This window comes from Triticum urartu, chromosome 5, assembly GCF_003073215.2.
Source record: "Triticum urartu cultivar G1812 chromosome 5, Tu2.1, whole genome shotgun sequence".
Classification (NCBI taxonomy): domain Eukaryota; kingdom Viridiplantae; phylum Streptophyta; class Magnoliopsida; order Poales; family Poaceae; genus Triticum; species Triticum urartu.
In genome coordinates this window covers 526,505,541-526,524,442 of record NC_053026.1, presented here as the reverse complement: position 1 = coordinate 526,524,442, position 18,902 = coordinate 526,505,541, and positions in this window count along the sequence as shown.

Genomic DNA, 18,902 nt, shown 5'->3' with positions numbered 1-18,902 from the left:
TCCAATAAATCCCATTTGAATTCAATAGTCTTCATCATAAAAGAGCCAGCACAAGAAGTATCAAGCATGGTGCGATTGTTACCAGAAAGCCGAGCATAAAATTTTTGAATAATCATTTCTCTTGAGAGCTCATGATTGGGGCATGAATATAACATTGATTTAAGCCTCCCCTAAGCTTGAGCGATGCTTTCTCCTTCGCGAGGCCAAAAATTATATATATATATATATATAATTGCGATCACGATGAATAAGATGCATAGGATAAAACTTCTGATGAAATTCCAATTTCAATCATTTGTAATTCCAAGACCTCATATCATCACATAGCCTATACCATGTCGATGCATCTCCCCTCAAAGCTAAGGGGAAGACCTTCTTCTTAACAACATCTCTGGGTACACCTGCAAGCTTAAATAATCCACAAACTTGATCCACATATATCAAATGTTCATCAGGATGTTTTGTTCCATCTCCTAGAAAAGGATTAGCTAGCAGTTTTTCTATCATACCTGAAGGAACTTCAAAGCAAGCATTTTCATTTTCATTTTCATTTTCAATAGGTTCAATAGGTTGAGGAGTAACACTTTGCTCTACTGGTCGGGGTGAAGATACCCCGAACAAGCCCCTCAAAGGATTACCTTCCATGGTAATAAGTGACAGTAAATTTCAGCACACTATATAAAATTTTCCTTACCAAATTCCACCTACCAAAGGCGCTTCACTCCCCAGCAACGGCGCCAGAAAAGAGTCTTGATGACCCACAAGTATAGAGGATCTATCGTAGTCCTTTCAATAAGTAAGAGTGTCGAACCCAACGAGGAGCAGAAGGAAATGATAAGCGGTTTCCAGCAAGGTATTCTCTGCAAGTACTGAAATAAGTGGTAACAGATAGTTTTGTGATAAGATAATTTGTAACGAGCAACCAGTAACAAAAGTAAATAAGGTGCAGCAAGGTGGCCCAATCCTTTTTGTAGCAAAGGACAAGCCTGGACAAACTCTTGTATGATCTAAAGCGCTCCCAAGGACACATGGGAATATCATCAAGCTAGTTTTCATCACGTTCATATGATTCGTGTTTGATACTTTGATAATTTGGTATGTGGGTGGACCGGTGCTTGGGTGCTGCCCTTACTTGGACAAGCATCCCACTTATGATTAACCTCTATTGCAAGCATCCGCAAATACAACAAAAGTATTAAGGTAAACCTAACCATAGCATGAAACATATGGATCCAAATCATCCCCTTACGAAGCAACGCATAAACTTGGGTTTAAACTTCTGTCACTCTAGCAACCCATCATCTACTTATTACTTCCCAATGCCTTCCTCTAGGCCCAAATAATGGTGAAGTGTCATGTAGTCGACGTTCACATAACACCACTAGAGGAGAGACAACATATATCTCATCAAATTATCGAACGAATACCAAATTCACATGACTACTAATAGCAAGACTTCTCCCATGTCCTCAGGAACAAAAGTAACTACTAAAAAAGCATAAACATGTTCATAATCAGAGGGGCATTAATATGCATATAGGATCTGAACATATGATCTTCCACCAATTAAACCAACTAGCATCAACTACAAGGAGTAATTAACACTACTAGCAACCTACTAGCACCAATCACGGACTTGGAGATAAGAATTGGATACAAGAGATGAACTAGGGTTTTGAGATGAGATGGTGCTGATGAAGATGTTGATGGAGATTGCCCTCTCCCGATGAGAGGAGCGTTGGTGATGACGATGGTGATGATTTCCCCCTCCGTGAGGGAAGTTTGTCCGGTAGAACAGCTCCGCCAGAGCCCTAGATTGGTTCCGCCAAGGTTCCGCCTCGTGGCGGCGGAGTTTCGTCCGAGAAGATGGCTTATGATTTTTTTTCCATCGAAAGACTCCATATAGCAGAAGATGGCCACCGGAGGGCCACCAGGGGGACCACGAGGTAGGGGGCGCACCCACAGGGGTAGGGCGCGCCCCCCACCCTCGTGGGCAGGGTGTGGCCCCCCTGGTGAGGTTCTTGCTCTCAGTATTTTTTATATATTTGGAAAACATCTTCCGTGAAGTTTCAGGACTTTTGGAGCTGTGCAGAATAGGTCTCTAATATTTGCTCCTTTTTCAGCCCAGAATCCCAGCTGCCGGCATTCTCCCTCTTTATGTAAACCTTGTAAAATAAGAGAGAATAGGCATAAGTATATTGACATAATGTGTAATAACAGCCCATAATGCAATAAATATCGATATAAAAGCATGATGCAAAATGGACGTATCAGTGTCTTCCCTGCAAGATGTGTCAAGAGAAATAACGTCAGGAACAATTTCATTTGAATAGTAACGTTGAGAAGTCTTACTAATTAGACCCCCCAAGAAATCCTTACTTCCTGCATATCCCTGTTGGCAGGCTCCTTGGGAAGCATGTATTCCACGAACTCATGTCTGGATCCCATCCAGGGAAGAATGCCTTTATGCATATCTCTATGGCCTTGTGAAGCTCATCCACCACCTTCCTGTGCCTCAGCTGAATTTACTTGTCAAACTCGTCTCCATTGTTCATTGTTGGGTCAAGGAGAAAAATCTTTGCCCTTGGGAAGTCCCATATGTATGCAGACCATTTGAAGTCGAATTTCATGGGCAACACAAACTGAATATCATAAAATAAAGTAACTCGATATTAATGTCCATACACCAGAGTTGATCAATCATATATTAACTTTTTGCTCGTTTATTTTCACCTCTGTGCTCTTATTAACCTCATACGTGATATGAGGTCTGACAAACATGTCCTTTATGTACCTCATTTTTGAAATGTTGTCTTCCCTGCTCACATGGTTCTGCATGATTTAGAAAATCTATCAGTATGGCATAGCTGAAAAATCAAAACTGGTGTTATTCAACAAACACAGGGATATAATGTCCTCACCACAAAATCTGGCTCTAGCCAATGTCGCTAGCATCCTTCCCCTTTGGCAGCAGCAAAAACAACATCCATCTACTGGTACCTTCTCATCGCCAATGTCATCAGCACATTATCCACTTGACCACCATCACGTAGCATCTCACGCAGCTGTGCTCCGCTAATGTCCATGTATTTTGGGTTTGAGCTAATAATCCACATGCTACATATTTCAATCAAAGCATATTGCTGTCAACAAACTAGGCAGTACAAATGTTAATTTTGGAAACCAAAAATAAACAAAAATATTTTCATTCGGATAGCTTACTCTTTCAGCTTGTTCGCATTCTCCCTATAAAACAACTTGTATATTTGCACCACATTCGCTAGAGCTCTAGTAGGAGGGTCATAACCATTACAAACAGAGACCTTGCGTATTTCCCGGGCTTCACTACCCTCCTTGGCTGTGGCTGTGTGCTAAACGATCCTTGCGACATGGCGACGCTCAAGTTGATTGCTCCCTCCTCAATCTCCTCCCTAATGTCAAGATCGATAGCACACATCTAGCGGTGGAGGCTAACCGTAGAAGTCCTGTTAGATTTACTTGCAGACAATTGGTTTGGTGCTGGAGTGCTGACAATCTGCATGCCCGAATCTGTTTGACAAAAACAGCAGATTTCTCGTTGCGGTCAGAAAGCAATTATATTAGTTGCTGTTGCTAACAATCAATCAATTCTATTAGCTGCTGCTGTTAACAATCAAGCGAATTTGTTAATATATCAAGTTTACCTCTGATAGCTTGCACATTTGTTGCTGCTGAACCTGGCGTGCTGTTTGCTGACGCAATCGTCAATTCTGAAAAATGCATAGAATAATGCATTAGAGCATTGCATTTTGTTGTTGTTGTAAATGATGATCAATCATACGCATCTAAATACCATACCTTTTGACGACAAAACTGTTGTGAATGCATTCATCAAGTCTGTCTTCCTAAGCCCTGTCATTACAACTTTGAACCTTCTCGCACCTCTATATCATGAATTGATGCACCACCATCTAGGTTCTCTTGTTCTTCGGAAGGAACTATTGACAATTGATTAACTTCCATACCCTCCTTTTGTTTTTCTTCACCATCATCATGTCCATTTGCATGTTGTGGAGAACATATAACTTCATTTCTTGTAGCCCCACATAACCCTGACATTGTCAAGCTGTTTCCGGTTTTGTTCTCTAACTGTCCAGTCTCATCGCCAACCACCCTAGTCTGCCCCTACTATATTCATCTGCTGCTTCAAGCAAGTCATCAATTGCTTTATGTGCTTCTTCATGCGCACCTTCAGATTCTTCAGAGCTCTCTATCCTTTTCCTTTTAGGTGTGTGTCTCTTTGATGCCACAACCTTCCTTCTTTTCAACCCTCCTTGCCTTTTCCCCAGTGGATGAACATTTGCGGAATTTCCCTCTGCCGACTTTATGCTCAGTGGAGTCTCTGCATCTCCTTGAATGCCATCTGAGGAATAGCAAAAAACCACATTGTTCAGTTAAAAAGCTCTGCTATGATTTTATAAGTGCAAGCATCATTATATTTTCTTTAGTTTACACACCTATTTTTTTGAATAATTGGCTCTCTTCTTTCTTCCCTTCATTGCTTCAGTTATTTGGTTGATGTCTGCAACTATCTTTGCACTCTCTGCAACTAATAGCCCTTTTGTATCATTGACAATCTCCTCCCATTCTGTTGCGTGTCTCCTATTTAATCTTTCACCCTTCCTTGATGCCAGATGTACGACTGCCTGGCACTTGTTAGAATACTGCTCGACCTTGTTTATAATAATCCCTTGAAACTGCATTTTTTATAAAAGTTAGCATAATGTTATGTCAGACTAAATTTCAATTCATACTGAAACATATAGATTTTTATTTATATCAATTCTTACTTCTGTGAGCACTCTATCACCCGCCATTCCGTCTGTGTTGCACCCAACACCGCATCCATCTATTGTATTTTGAGCTGCTGTGGCCATGTGGTTACGGCTGTAGCATACTGTCCCCGGCTTCCTTGGCTGTAAACATTACTCCAAAATGATCTCAATAAGCTTACATCAAAAAGCATTTTTACCAATGCTAGTATAAATTCTCAGTAAACCTATGACTGAAACATCTCGATGGATGGATAATTAAACAAAAAATGATAAGTAGAACTAACTTCAAACTATGCCTATAGTTAGATAATTGAGGTGAACAGTACTACCAATATAAAATTTCATAGTAATTCATCACATAGAACATCAATGCAGCGAATTTAACAGCTCAAGCAATAGATAACACATGCAACATAGTCTGAAAAATCCATACTCCTTGCGATCATAAAACCATTGCCAACTACTGTGGTCTATATGTTGACTTACCAGCAGGTGTCCATATACCATAATCTCTGCATGTTTCCCAGTTGTTGTGTCTTTGTCAATAATTTCTGAATAGTCGTTTGTGTGTAGGGCTTGCACCTGGGGAACATGTCGTGGGCCAGGTTCTTGTCCTCTCGTTCTAGGTTGTCAAGATAGAAAACATGTGACATAAAACATTCGCCTGATTAGTGGTTTGAACATAGCTTTAATTCGAAAAGACACATTCTCTCGAACCTGCCAGAAGAATGTGCATCCAGTGAGATTTAACTTCAGTTTCCTGCCTAGCAGTTCAGACTTCACCCTACCAGCAGAGGACAACAACTCTTCTCTAATGTACCTTCCCCAATTGAACATCCAAATCATATCAGGTATGTTCAGGGCATTCCAATAGTCTGTCATGAAGTAGTTGTGCTTAAGCGGCGGGGCTAGGAGGAAAGTCATTGCGCATATCGCAAAAGCAACCTTGAATTTTCCTGCTTCAGCCTTTGTCATGGGTCTTCCATATTCCATCTCCACTATTTTAACTATCGGTGTGATCTTGTTATCTCCAATGTCAATACCTAAGATATCACGGACATTCTATGCCACGTGGTCTGGTGCATTCCTTGTAACAGGAGATCCTACTGATGGTACTCCAAGAACCTTGCTGACATCTCCGTCGTTGAGAGGTAAGTCTCTCCTTGCATCAATTATAATAGCAGATGCCTTCTCATCAACCTTGCTCATAAGCCACATGGATTGTTGCCTGTTCGACTTTTTTATTGTTGGTAAATCAAGTATACCTTCAAACTCCATCTCATGTACTAGACCCTTCTTTTCTTCAGACAGTCCATCAGACAAGCCCTTCATCTTTTTATGCTGCTCCTTGAATTTATTGGGTTCTGTGATGCCTTCTTCTTCCCCTTTCCATCTCCATCAGACTCTGAGTCTTTGTTTACACCGATTTGTTGTGTAGGATACACATCGAACCCTTATGATTTTTCCTCATCGGACTGGTGGTAATCAGCTGATGATGAACTAGATACCATCTCCTCAAATGTGTTAAAAAACAGAGTCAGGGGACATGTATAGGCTACAACTTTATGAATAACATTGATGTGTGAGGCTGAATGCAACAAAAACCAATCTCAATACACACTAAAGATAATCAAGCTGTGCATATATTTACATCCCATAGTCCTCATAATTTTTTATTATCACACTATGTACAATTTATGAATATATATTCCATGATATTGATTGCAGATATAATACATAAGCATGCAAGCAATATGTGTTTCATATTAACTATTATAGAGTTAGGCAATACTTCATATTGCATTCACATCTTCCCAATCTCTTCAGTTCTCCACATTTTCCTAGTTAAGTCCCAGCCCAGTCAAACATTTGGATGCAGTGTAAAAATGCATATCTCTGCGCTCTGTTTGCAGTTAAATTTGCAATAAATCAATCCTCGTTCTTAATAATGCACACTATTTCTGATCCCACTAGTAGATAAATTATATTAATGTATAATTCATTATCTTTGCTTGCAGATATAATGCTTTAACAACTATGCCAAATTCTTTTCCACGCCAGGTCTTATTCATCCATTACATTCATCAGGTAGGGGATATCCGTTTCTTTTTAAGAATTATACCATCCATGCAATACATCAGGTATCTCTTATATTAGCATTTAGATTTCAGTAATAAATATTACGGCAAGCATCAAATGTCAGAAACTAGGATCATTGCAAACAGTTAAGGGAAATGCCACACAAAGTAAGCTACTACAGCAAATTCGACATGGATAAGAATCCAACTATAAGGGGAAAACACACAAAAACTCCCCAACACCCCGCCCCCAAAAGCTTATAGATTAAACCTCCTCTCTGAATCAAGAAGTTAGTACCTTTTTTCATCCTTTGTGAAGAGTGAGGAGCAGCAACAGCTGAGAATGAAGCTCTGTCAATGGACTCCCCCCTCACAGCTCGTCCTTTTCAACAAATGAATGTGATAGGGGTCTAGATAGGTGTTGGGAATCTTTTTGTACTGGACACCCAACTACCCGCCCATGACTGCACAAAAATTCGGAAATTTGGGCCAATCTTTCTTTTGACCTTCCCGCTGACAAGCCATTGTATAAAAATTATTTTTCTGTGATGGTACTGTACCCAAGACAATCTTAAACCATTATGTAACCAAATATTTCTGGTGTTTCTTTTTTTCAACTAGTAGTTATATATAATGAGAATATTAACGATGAATACTGAACATTGTTTTTGTAACCACCAAGATCAACCGGATATACATCGTTGCTTATAAGTAGTTTAAGTTGGTTCATCCTCTTAAAATGTCAGCGTTCACAATCTCACCTCCAGAGGCACAGAGCATAAAAAGTCCTTTGTTGATTGAGTAAAAGTACCTAGGTTCAAACGCCTAAGTGCATATGCAAACATCGTATCTCTTCTGTAGCTGACAAGTACCAAAACTGTTCTTTTTCCTGAGGTGCGGCAGCATATTACTAATAAGTTCCAACGGTCAAGTCAAATGCAACTTCATGCATTTTCTTTCCATTTCTCGTACATAAATCACTGCCCAGACTTGTGCTAAAATAACTCATGCACCACTAGATCAAAAACAACTTTATTGGTAACAAAGAAAGCTAGATTGTAGAACATAAAGAAATAGGAAAGTTAAAGAGCATGCAGCTTAAGATTAACTAAACTCGCACAAAGGAAAAGTTGCAGAACAAACTAAAGGAAATTAATTCCCACTTCATCTTAACCAACTAGTCATTTCCCAAACCACGCAACCATGACCGCAATCATCGCCGCCACTGGTGCGATGGACGCGAGAGCAAGCTATAGCACCTTGTTCATCGTCCTGAGATTCCTGATCTCCCTGTTTCTTTCAGCCATCTCCTCAATGAACTCATCTCAATCCTCGGTAACCTCGCGCAGCCTCACTCGTTCAGCTCGGATTCTCTTCTACACGTATTCCTCTAGTGCATCCTCCCACATGTAGACCTCGCACGCTTTTCTCTGAACCTGCATATAAACATCAAGAACAAGAGGAAAATAATCTTTAGTCAGGGGAATCTGCTTTGGATAGGAGGGAATCTTGTTCCTCTTTTCTTTTATATTTCTTAACCCATAGTTCATGCAGCTGTAGTAGAACTTGTCCTGTCTCGCCACGGCAGAGCCAGCTTTCCTGGCACAAGGCAAGCCGCATGCGCATCCATGTATCGGAGCTACAGTGGACATGTTATCTTAAAGTTCTATGGTTTCTGATGAAGAAGTGTTGTGGCAATTCATTGTCCATCCCACTCTTATGTATAGGCCTGATACTAAATGTATCCATCTGTCTACAACCAACCACAGTACACATACTTTCGGTGATACTGATGGGGACATTGTCCTAATCATGACCATACAGTGCGCCGGTGCAGCTGTTAAGCTTTGTTGTCAAATCCAACTTATCTCATGTACCGTTGTACCGCATCGTTTTGATAGAGCATTGCATTGTCCATTGGTCTATTGGATGGACTTGTGTACAGTCCAACACTTCGCACAGGATGGGATGTGCCCCATGGCATGGTACTGCTCCTCTCTAAGGGATGCATGTATTTTATTATAATAATATACACCCACCCTTCCCTCCTTATCAACACGACATTCTTGTTCTTTATTTGGTTTCTGACATTACCAACTGTCCTGCTAGAGCGCCCTAAACACTTCTTTTGCCAGTGAGACACCCTGTGCCACCTTCTGTTAGTAACAAAACATATAACTGTATTTTAGATCTTAAAATCAAATCACACTTTCATCAACAAATTATCCCACTGAAAACCCAGTCAAAACCATTTGCCTTCCCGTTCAGATAGCGCCTCCCTTGGATTCCTTCTGGCCAGCTCCCACCCATATGTCAAATCAACTTAAACAGTTGTGTTGCTTGAGCTCTCCATAGACTAGTACCTCAAAGTTGTATATATAACTCAACCTAGCTACCTCGTTCTCATACACACCGATGTGATGGATCCCAACTCCAAGGCGACCGATGCTTTGTTCATCGCCGAAGCCATGATGGTTTCCCCAGCACACTCAACTGGCACCCAGGCAATCCCTGTGAGTATTACGACTGTCCTTTTCTTCCAAACTTTCATGGTAGAATTATTGCAGTTTTATTAACCTAGATCGAATCCACAGGCTCATCCTTCCACTCTCCGTCCTATGACAATCAAGCAGCTATATGATGGATTTCTCCAGGACATAGAGTGTTATCCTATCTTAGTTGACGGAGAGAATGTTTCATCAGTGAGTGAATATATCCTATCATTTCCATTATCCAACCCGTCCTATTAATTTTCTTAATATACATTTCCTTTTTAGGTTATCCTGATGGGAACCGTTGCTTTTTTATCTCGCTTCTTCAGGCCGGAAACCCCTGCTGACTTTAAGCTTGCCTGGTCAACAAGGTTCCTTTCCTATATTAATGTTACCATTAGGATCATATAATAATTGCAAGTCTGGTAAATTGCACTAGTTTGAACGTTTAATATTATATGCAGCAATGGTGATTATGTTCAACTGTTTGGCAAACCTGCGATGAATGAAAGATTCCTTTAGATTAAAGCTTTCAAGATCAGGTTATATTAGTCACCTTTTTCTTTATCTGTCTCCGACTCTGTTCAGCAAATCAATCCACACAATATATTCATTTTTAATTAGACACACATTTTAAAATATTGCAAGGTAATTGAGAACTACAATGACACCACGCATCACTACTTGTATACCATACATACAACATTAGAGATTCGCAAGAAAAACACTCTCAAGGTAATAGTTCTTATTATTATTACGTTGTAACTACGCGATACATACATTCATTCACACACATGTTACATCTCATAGGCAAAAATAAAACCGGTCTCATCAGCATCAACTGTGTTCCCAAAGGGCCCGTCAATTACACCGGCTGAGGTACCTTTGCATTCATCAACCAAGGACAAGATATTTGCCATCCTGCGTGATCCACCTTATAGGTAAGTAACGGTTAGCTGACACATAAAGTTCTTTGCTTGTTACGATGGATAACTGCCCGTTCATTCACCAAGTTCCCTTTGCCTTTATCATATGTAACCATAGTAAGCAACTTGGAAATGCCATGCATAACCGGTAGTTTAAAAGTAAAGATCCATCACCAGTCTCGAGGATAATTCCAAGTTTAATCACATTTGTCTCAATACAGTGATATTCAGCATGGCGTTAGCTTGAAGTTGATCCGAAGTGCACTGGACATCAGTTAGGACGAAATAATGTAAGATATAACAGAGACTAATAATCATTTTTGTTAATAAGATTTCTGATACATCTTTCATTTTGTATTTGGCATAATGCACCAGGCAAGTCATTACAGAGCAGATTTATCTTGGGATGATATACACAACAGCTGATGACAACCACTTCAAGTCCTCCATCTGAATTGCTCTATGCTGCACGTGTTAAGCTTGAGAGTTTAATCATCGTTTAGATTTTAATAATTTTAATTGTCAGACATTTATCATCTATCTTGGACATTATTTTCAATTAGACTTCTCATGTTTGTAACATTTATTTCAACCGCAGTTATTTTGTCATGTGATGGCCCACTTCCCCACCTTTGCCTGTATTACACCCCATTCTACCCTTCTTTCCCAAACAAACCGCTATCCTCCTCCATTCACCATGGACATGGAGCAGCTAGATTTCTCATCTCTCTTAGATAACAATATTTTGAGTGATATTCTCATTAGGTTAGGCTGCACTAGATCCCTTGTTCGTAGTTTTGTAGTTAGCTCTAGATGGTTTGAGATATGTAGCTCCCAGCAGTTCACCATGGAGTACGCTCGCCGGAATGCTCCAACCGTCCTCGGTTTCATTACTGCTTTTGAGCATATCTTCGAGCTTCACGTACGTCTTGTGGACGTCGAGGCTCACCCTCCTGATGGAGGACAAACTGCTCTTCTTTCTAGGGTGGATGTGGCCACATTTTCCACGGACAACATCCTTGCATCTGAAGCAGGTCAGTTGCTCATCTTGGTCAGGGGCCTCGACGGCGGTTTCTTCTCCGTTTGTCCAACTCCTCCAATTTCTCGGACATTCCTAGCACCTAGAATGCCTAGAGTCCCTCTTGTTCCACCTCAACACACTGCTAATTTGTACGGGCAATTTGGTGTGATCCTCCATGACAGTAGTCCTAAATTTTCCTTCTTTGTTAAGCAAGCAGCAGGCCCATTCGTCCGTTCTTATTCTGGTTTGATTTTTGGTTCAGTTTCAGATCTATATGTCCATGTTTGCATCCTAAAAAACAACGAATGGTCCCGCTTTGTTTCCCCACCACTACGAACTCCTCCTGGCAGTGACCCACCATTTTTCCATTGGGATCCATATTGTCTCCTAGTTGGTTCTAATCTATACATGATGTATGTTGTAGGGTTTGTGGTTTGCTTCAACATAGAAACTTCAGTTTTCTCCACTATCAGCCTCCCTATATCTGCAACTTCATGCTTTGATTACCATGTCTCTAGGAGCAGTTCAGGTATCATATCATTTGTTCACAATACCAATCTGTCACTTAGCACATGGACATTAACATCACAACACCATGACCAAAAAGCATGGTTTCATGTGTCAGAAACCAGTCTGGTAACATCTTTTGCAAGCCACACTCAGCACCCTATGTGGCGTCAATTCTTCCTTAATGATGATATAGATGAGGGCCTTCATTCCATGCAGATCAGGGGATCCACTGCAGGTTCTTCCTTTGTGTTCCTTAAATTCAACTTTCATCATGCCATGTTTATCTTGGATAATACAACGGGGAACATAAGTAAGGTGCAATACCTTGACGAAGATGGCCCACTAAGGTCTATTTTTTGTCTTACAGAGCACTAGCCACCAACGGTTCATTTGCCTATTGCTGATGCACCATAGAGATAAACATGGCAAAGGCCGTGCAACCTTTGTTTTTACAAATTCATTCTTATCTGGTTAGGAGTGTTATTTGTAATGAGTGAATGTTGAACAACTCAGTATGTCTTTCTAATATATTATTGTATGATTTCTGATCCAGATTTATCTTAGCAAAAGGTTGTAATTCAAAACACATATTATTTTCCATCATCATGGTTTATCGGATCGCTCTATTAGGATGACCTTATACGGTAGACGTGCATGCACAATGTTTCGTGTGATAAAAGATGTAATTATGTTCAGTACTTTGTGCCCTATAACTTAAGTGCGCCGCACGGTACAAGAAAGTTTCTACAATTTTGTGGATTATTGTAGAGTTCCTCCAAATTGATATCTCAAGTTCTTCCGGATAGAATAAATATTCTTACGGAAACTTATAGCCAATTACGGTAGAGTTCTTTGTCATGGATATTTCAAGTGTGAGATGCTCATGAATAATGTTCTTCTCTAAAGAGTTGCGAAGGACGACTAGTGGATCTTTCAAGTGCGACATGTGCATTAATGAACTTTACGTAATAAGAGACAGAAAGACGACAATTTATCGTGCCCTATAACTTAAGGGCGCCGCATACTACAACATTGTACTCCCACATTTATCATTGCTACTTCTTGATTTTACGTAGTTTTTCCCTTGAAGAGGAAAAACTTATGCATCAAAGTATAGAACAACCCTAAGTTAGTCCAGAAAATAATATAAAATAACATATTAATGCATAAAACACATCCAAAACAGATAATATAACAACATGGAACAACCAAAAATTATAGATACGTTGGAGACGTATCAAGTATCCCCAAGTTTAATTTCTGCTCGTCCTTGAGTAGGTAATTGACAAAAACAGATTTTTTGATGTGGAATGATATCTAACATATATTATCCATGTAATATTCTTTATTGTGGCAGGAATATTCATATCCACAAGATTCGCAACAGAAGTTTAATATTGACATAAAACAATAATACTTCAACCATACTAATAAAACAATCGTCTCTTCTCGAATTAACATGGCAAAAGAAAGTTATCCCTGCAAAATCATATAGTCTGGCAATGCTCCATCTTCGCCGCACAAAGTATTTCACCATGCACAACCAATGAATTGTTTCACAATATAGTATTCTCAAACTTTTCCAACTTTCACACAATACATGAGCGCGAGCCATGGATATAGCACTATAGGTGGAATAAAACATTGTGGTTGTGGAGAAGACAAAGAGAAGGAGAAAGTCTCACATGAATTAGGCTTACCGGTGGCCATCTTCATCCCCCCGGTGGTCTCCATTAGTAGGATTGAGTAGTTCAACCCTAGGGCTGAGGGTATGTACCAGTAGCTATGTTTTATCTCTCTCTCTCATGTTCTTTTTTTGGCACGATCTGGATGTACCGCGAGCTTTGTTACTATAGTTCGATCATATGGTGTTTCTCCACCCTATCTTCTTGTGATTAATTGAGTTTTACCTTTGAGGTTTCACTATTATTGGATTTAATACTTTTATGGATTTGAGCACTCAACTCGCGGATTCTCGGGATGACATTTTGGTAATCCATGCATAAGGGTTGATGCACGATTTCATCATTGTATCTCCGATAGAGATCTTGGGGCACTCTTTGATGTTCTTTGTGTTTGATTTAATATTATGAATATGAAGTTGTTTGATTCATATCGTATAATTGATCCACGGATACTTGTGGTGACAATGGAGTACCTAGGTGACATTAGGGTTGATTGGTGTGTGTCATATGGTATTATTTTACTATGAACTCGAGGGCTATTTGTGACACTTATAGGATCAGCTCAATGGATTGATCGCAACGAATCACTTTGGGGTGGTTTCATACCGTTCAAGCAATTTTATCTTATGTTATCCGCAATAGGAACTTTGGAGTGACTCTTTGTTGCACATTGAGGAATTGTTATATGATCCAATTATGTTATCATTGTTGATAGAACTTGCACTAGTGAAAGTATGAACCCTAGGCCTTGTTCCCAAGCATTGCTATACTGCTTTTGCTCACTTCTGTTAATAGTTACCTTGCTGTTTTTATATTTTCAAATTAAAAAAATATATCTACCGTCCATATTGCACTTGTATCACCATCTCTTTGCCGAACTATTGCACATATACAATTTACCACTTTATTTGTTGTGTTGGGAACACAAGAGACTCTTTGTTATTTGGTTGCAGGGTTATTTGAGAGAGATCGTCTTCATCCTACGCCTCCTACAAAAATCCGCGCTTTGAAGCCCAACACGAGTCTACAAGAAGAAGGTTTCATAGTAGACATCAAGCTCTTTTCTGGCACCGTTGCCGGGGAGGTAAGTGCTTCAAGGTATATTTTTATATCTTCCAAGCTAATCTTTTAGTTTCTTATTTTATCACTAGTTTAGTCTATAAGGTAAAACTAAAAAATAGAATTGAAGTTGCCTCATATGCTTCAGCTTTTTAATGTCTTTCGTGAAAATGATGGAAAGGACAATTGTGCTCATGTGTTAGAAGAAGAAGTCAATAAAATATTTGGCACTAAATCTTTCAATGATGAGCATGATTGCAATGTTGTTGGCATGAATGATCTTTGAATATCCATGATGATAATGTTATGCAAAACCATAAGCTTGGGGATGCTATGTTTGATTAAGATGATATTTTTTGCCTACCAAGTTTTGACGAGAAAAGTTATTATGATCATAGCATGCCTCCTATTTATGATGATTCTATTGTTCCTCGCATGATAGTAATCTTGTTGAGTTTGCTCCCACTACTTTCTATGAGAATAAATTTGCTTATGTGGAGTGTAATAAAATGGTTATGCATGTGGATCAAGAAAATAATGCTTTGTGTCATTGCTCTATTGTTGAATTCATTCATGATGCCACTGAAAGTAATTATGAGAGAGGAACATATTCTTCTACATATTGCAATAATATCAAGTTTCCTATCTATGTGTTGAAAATCTTGAAGTCATGATTGTTTTACCTTCCCATGCTAGTTGATCCTTGCTCCCATAAATTGTTTGCTCACAAAATCCCTATGCATAGGAAGTGGGTTACACTTAAATGTGCTAGTCATATGCTTCATGATGCTTTCTTTGTATTTTAATGCTTATCTTTCATGTGAGCATCATTGAAACCATCCTGCCTAGCAAAAAATCCATTAAGGAAAAATGCTTGTTGGGAGATGACCCAACATTTACCCCTACTGTTTTTGTGTGTTCACATGATTATGCTGCTTGTGTTAAAGTTTGTGATTCCTGTAGCATGCATGTATGTTGAACCGTTATCTTATGAAGTCGGAGCATGCTTTATTTATTGATTGTCTTCCGCAAATGAGTAAATTTTGTTACTAGTTACCTTGCTGTTTTTATATTTTCATATTACAAAAACCTATATCTACCATGCATATTGCACTTGTATCACCATCTCTTTGCCCAACTAGTGCACCTATACAATTTACCCGTATTGGTTGTGTTCGGGACATAAGAGACTCCTTGTTATTTGGTTGCAGGGTTCTTTGAGAGAGATCATCTTCATCCTATGCCTCGTACAAAAATCTGCGCTTTGAAGCCCAACACGAGTGTACAAGAAAAAGGTTTCGTAGTAGACATCAAGCTCTTTTCTGGCGCCGTTGCCGGGGAGGTAAGTGCTTCAAGGTATATTTTTATATCTTGCAAGCTAATCTTTTAGTTTATTATTTTATCACTAGTTTAATCTATAAGGGAAAACTAAAAAAAATTAATTGAAGTTGCCTCATATGCTTCATCTTTTAAATTTCTTTCGTGAAAATGATGGAAAGGACAATTGTGGTCAAGTGCTAGAAGAAGAAGTCAATAAATTGTTTGGCACTAAACCTTTCAATGATGAGCATGATTGCAATGTTGTTGGTATGAATTCTTTGAATATCCATGATGATAATGGTATGCAAAACCATAAGCTTGGGGATGCTATGTTTGATTAAGATGATATTTTTTGCCCCCCCCCCAAGTTTTGATGAGAAAAGTTATTATGATCATAGCATCCCTCCTATTTATGATGATTCTATTGTTCCTAGCATGATAGTTATTTTGGTGAGTTTGCTCCTAATACTTTTTATGAGAATAAATTTGCTTATGTGGAGTGTAATAAGATGGTTATGCATGTGGATTAGGAAAATAATGCTTTGTGTCATTGCTCTATTGTTGAATTCATTCATGATGCTACTGAAAATAATTATGAGTGAGGAACATATGCTTCTACATATTGCAATAATATCAAGTTTCCTCTCTATGTGTTGAAGATCTTGAAGTCATGATTGTTTTACCTTCCCATGTAGTTGATTCTTGCTCCCATAAATTGTTTGCTCACAAAATCCCTATGCATAGGAAGTGTGTTAGACTTAAATGTGCTAGTCATATGCTTCATGATGCTTTCTTTGTATTTCAATTCTTACCTTTTATGTGAGCATCATTCAAATCATCTTGCCTAGCTAAAAAGCCATTAAGAAAAAGAGCTTGTCGGGAGAAAACCCAACATTTACCCCTACTGTTTTTGTGTTTTCACATGATTATGCTTCTTGTGTTAAAGTTTCTGATTCCCGTGGCATGCATGTATGTTGAACCGTTATGTTATGAAGTCGGAACATGCTTTATTTATTGTTTGGCTTCCGCTAATGAGTAACTTTTGTTACTTGTTACCTTGTTGTTTTTATACTTTCATATTACAAAAACATATATCTACCAATTATATTGCACTTGTATCACCATCTATTCGCCAAAGTAGTGCACCTATACAATTTACCAATTTATTGGTTCTATTGGGGACACAAGATACTCGTTGCTTTTTGGTTGCAGTGTCATTTGAGATAAACCTTAGGTCATCCACTTGAGGGAAAATTACTACTGTCCTACAAAACTCTGCGCTTGGAGGTCCAATAGGAGTCTACTAGAAGAAGTAGACTACTCCCACATCGACCTTCAATGATGCTCACAAGTTCCAGATGTGTATGGTCAAAGCTCTTCAAAAGAGCGTTGAACGGAAAACAAGTACTTCGTGTTCTATAACCTAAGTGCATGACGAGCTATAGAAAATTTTGTACAATGTTATGGACGACGAAAAAGGTCTTAGACACCGATATGTCAAGTGTGATTCGTGTATGAATAAAGCTCCGTAAATAAGATACACAAAGACGGAAATTTCTTCGTGCCCTATGAATTAAATGTGCCGCATCATATAGCAAAGTCCGTACACATTTACGAACGTTGTCTTTTAGTTCTTCCGCATCGATCTTTAAAGTGTGATACGTGTATTGACAAAGTACTTCAAAAGAGTGATGCAAATGACATGAGTTCTTCGTCCCCCTTTATATTAAGTGCGGCACGCATTAAAGCCAAGTTCTAAGCATCTTTCGGGTATTGAAGAGTTCACTGTCATGGATATTTCAAGTGCAAGATGTGCATAAATGATGTCCTTCTCAAGAGATATGCAAGGACGACATGTGTATCTATCAAGTGCAAGTCGTGCATCAATATTTTTTTCATAATAAGTGACCGACAGACTATAACTTCTTCGTGCCCTCTACCTTAAGTTGGCCACATACTACAAAGTCCTTATGATACGAAGGATTAGTTTGGAGTACTCCCACATCGATCTACCAAGTTCGGGATGTCTATGGACAAAGCTCTTCAAAAGTGCATTGAACGGAAAACAAGTACTTCATGGTCTATAACCTAAGTGCGTCGTGAGCTATAGAAAAGTTCCTACAATGTTATGGACGACCAAAAAGGTCTTACACACCGATTTTCAAGTGTGATTCGTGCATGAATAAGGCTCCGTAAAAAGGATACACAACGACGACAAGTCCGTCGTGCCCTATAAATTAAGTGCGGCTCACCAAATAGCAAAGTATTTACACAATTACAAATGTTGTCTTTTAGTTCTTCTGCATCGATTTTTAAATTGTGATACGTGTATTGTCCTTGCACTTGAAAAGAGTGATGCGAATGACACAAGTTCTTCGTCCCCATGCATGTTAAGCGCGACACGCCTTAAATATAAGTTCTTAGCATCTTTCAGGTATTAGAGACACTAGTGCAGAACCGGGCAATAGCACCGGTTCGTAAGGCCCTTTAGAGTCGGTTCGGTAACCGACACTAAAGTTTGGGCACTAAAGGCCCCCCCTTAGTACCGGTTCAGCACGAACCGGTGCTAAAGGACAACCACGTGGCACGAGCCAGCTTCGGGGGCAGGGAGCCCTTTAGTACCGGTTGGTGACACCAACCGGTATTAAAAGGTTGGGGGGTTTGGGTTTATGATTTATTTTTCATTTAATTTTGTGTTTTCCATTTAATTCTTTTTTGTTTGCTGGTATTTTACGATACTACATATTGTACATGTTATGCATATATATAAATAGAATTTCTAGTAGAACCGATCATAATATATATATATATATCATCGAATGTCTCACAACCACCATTAATTAATTCACACATATATACACACATGTGTGTATATATATATATATATACAATTAGCTAGCTATCTACAATTTATTCTAATTGGTGCCTTCGGAGCCAGTGGCATTAGCCTAATTGGTGCCTTCGGAGAACGATAACAATTGGAAGTGGTTCATGGGG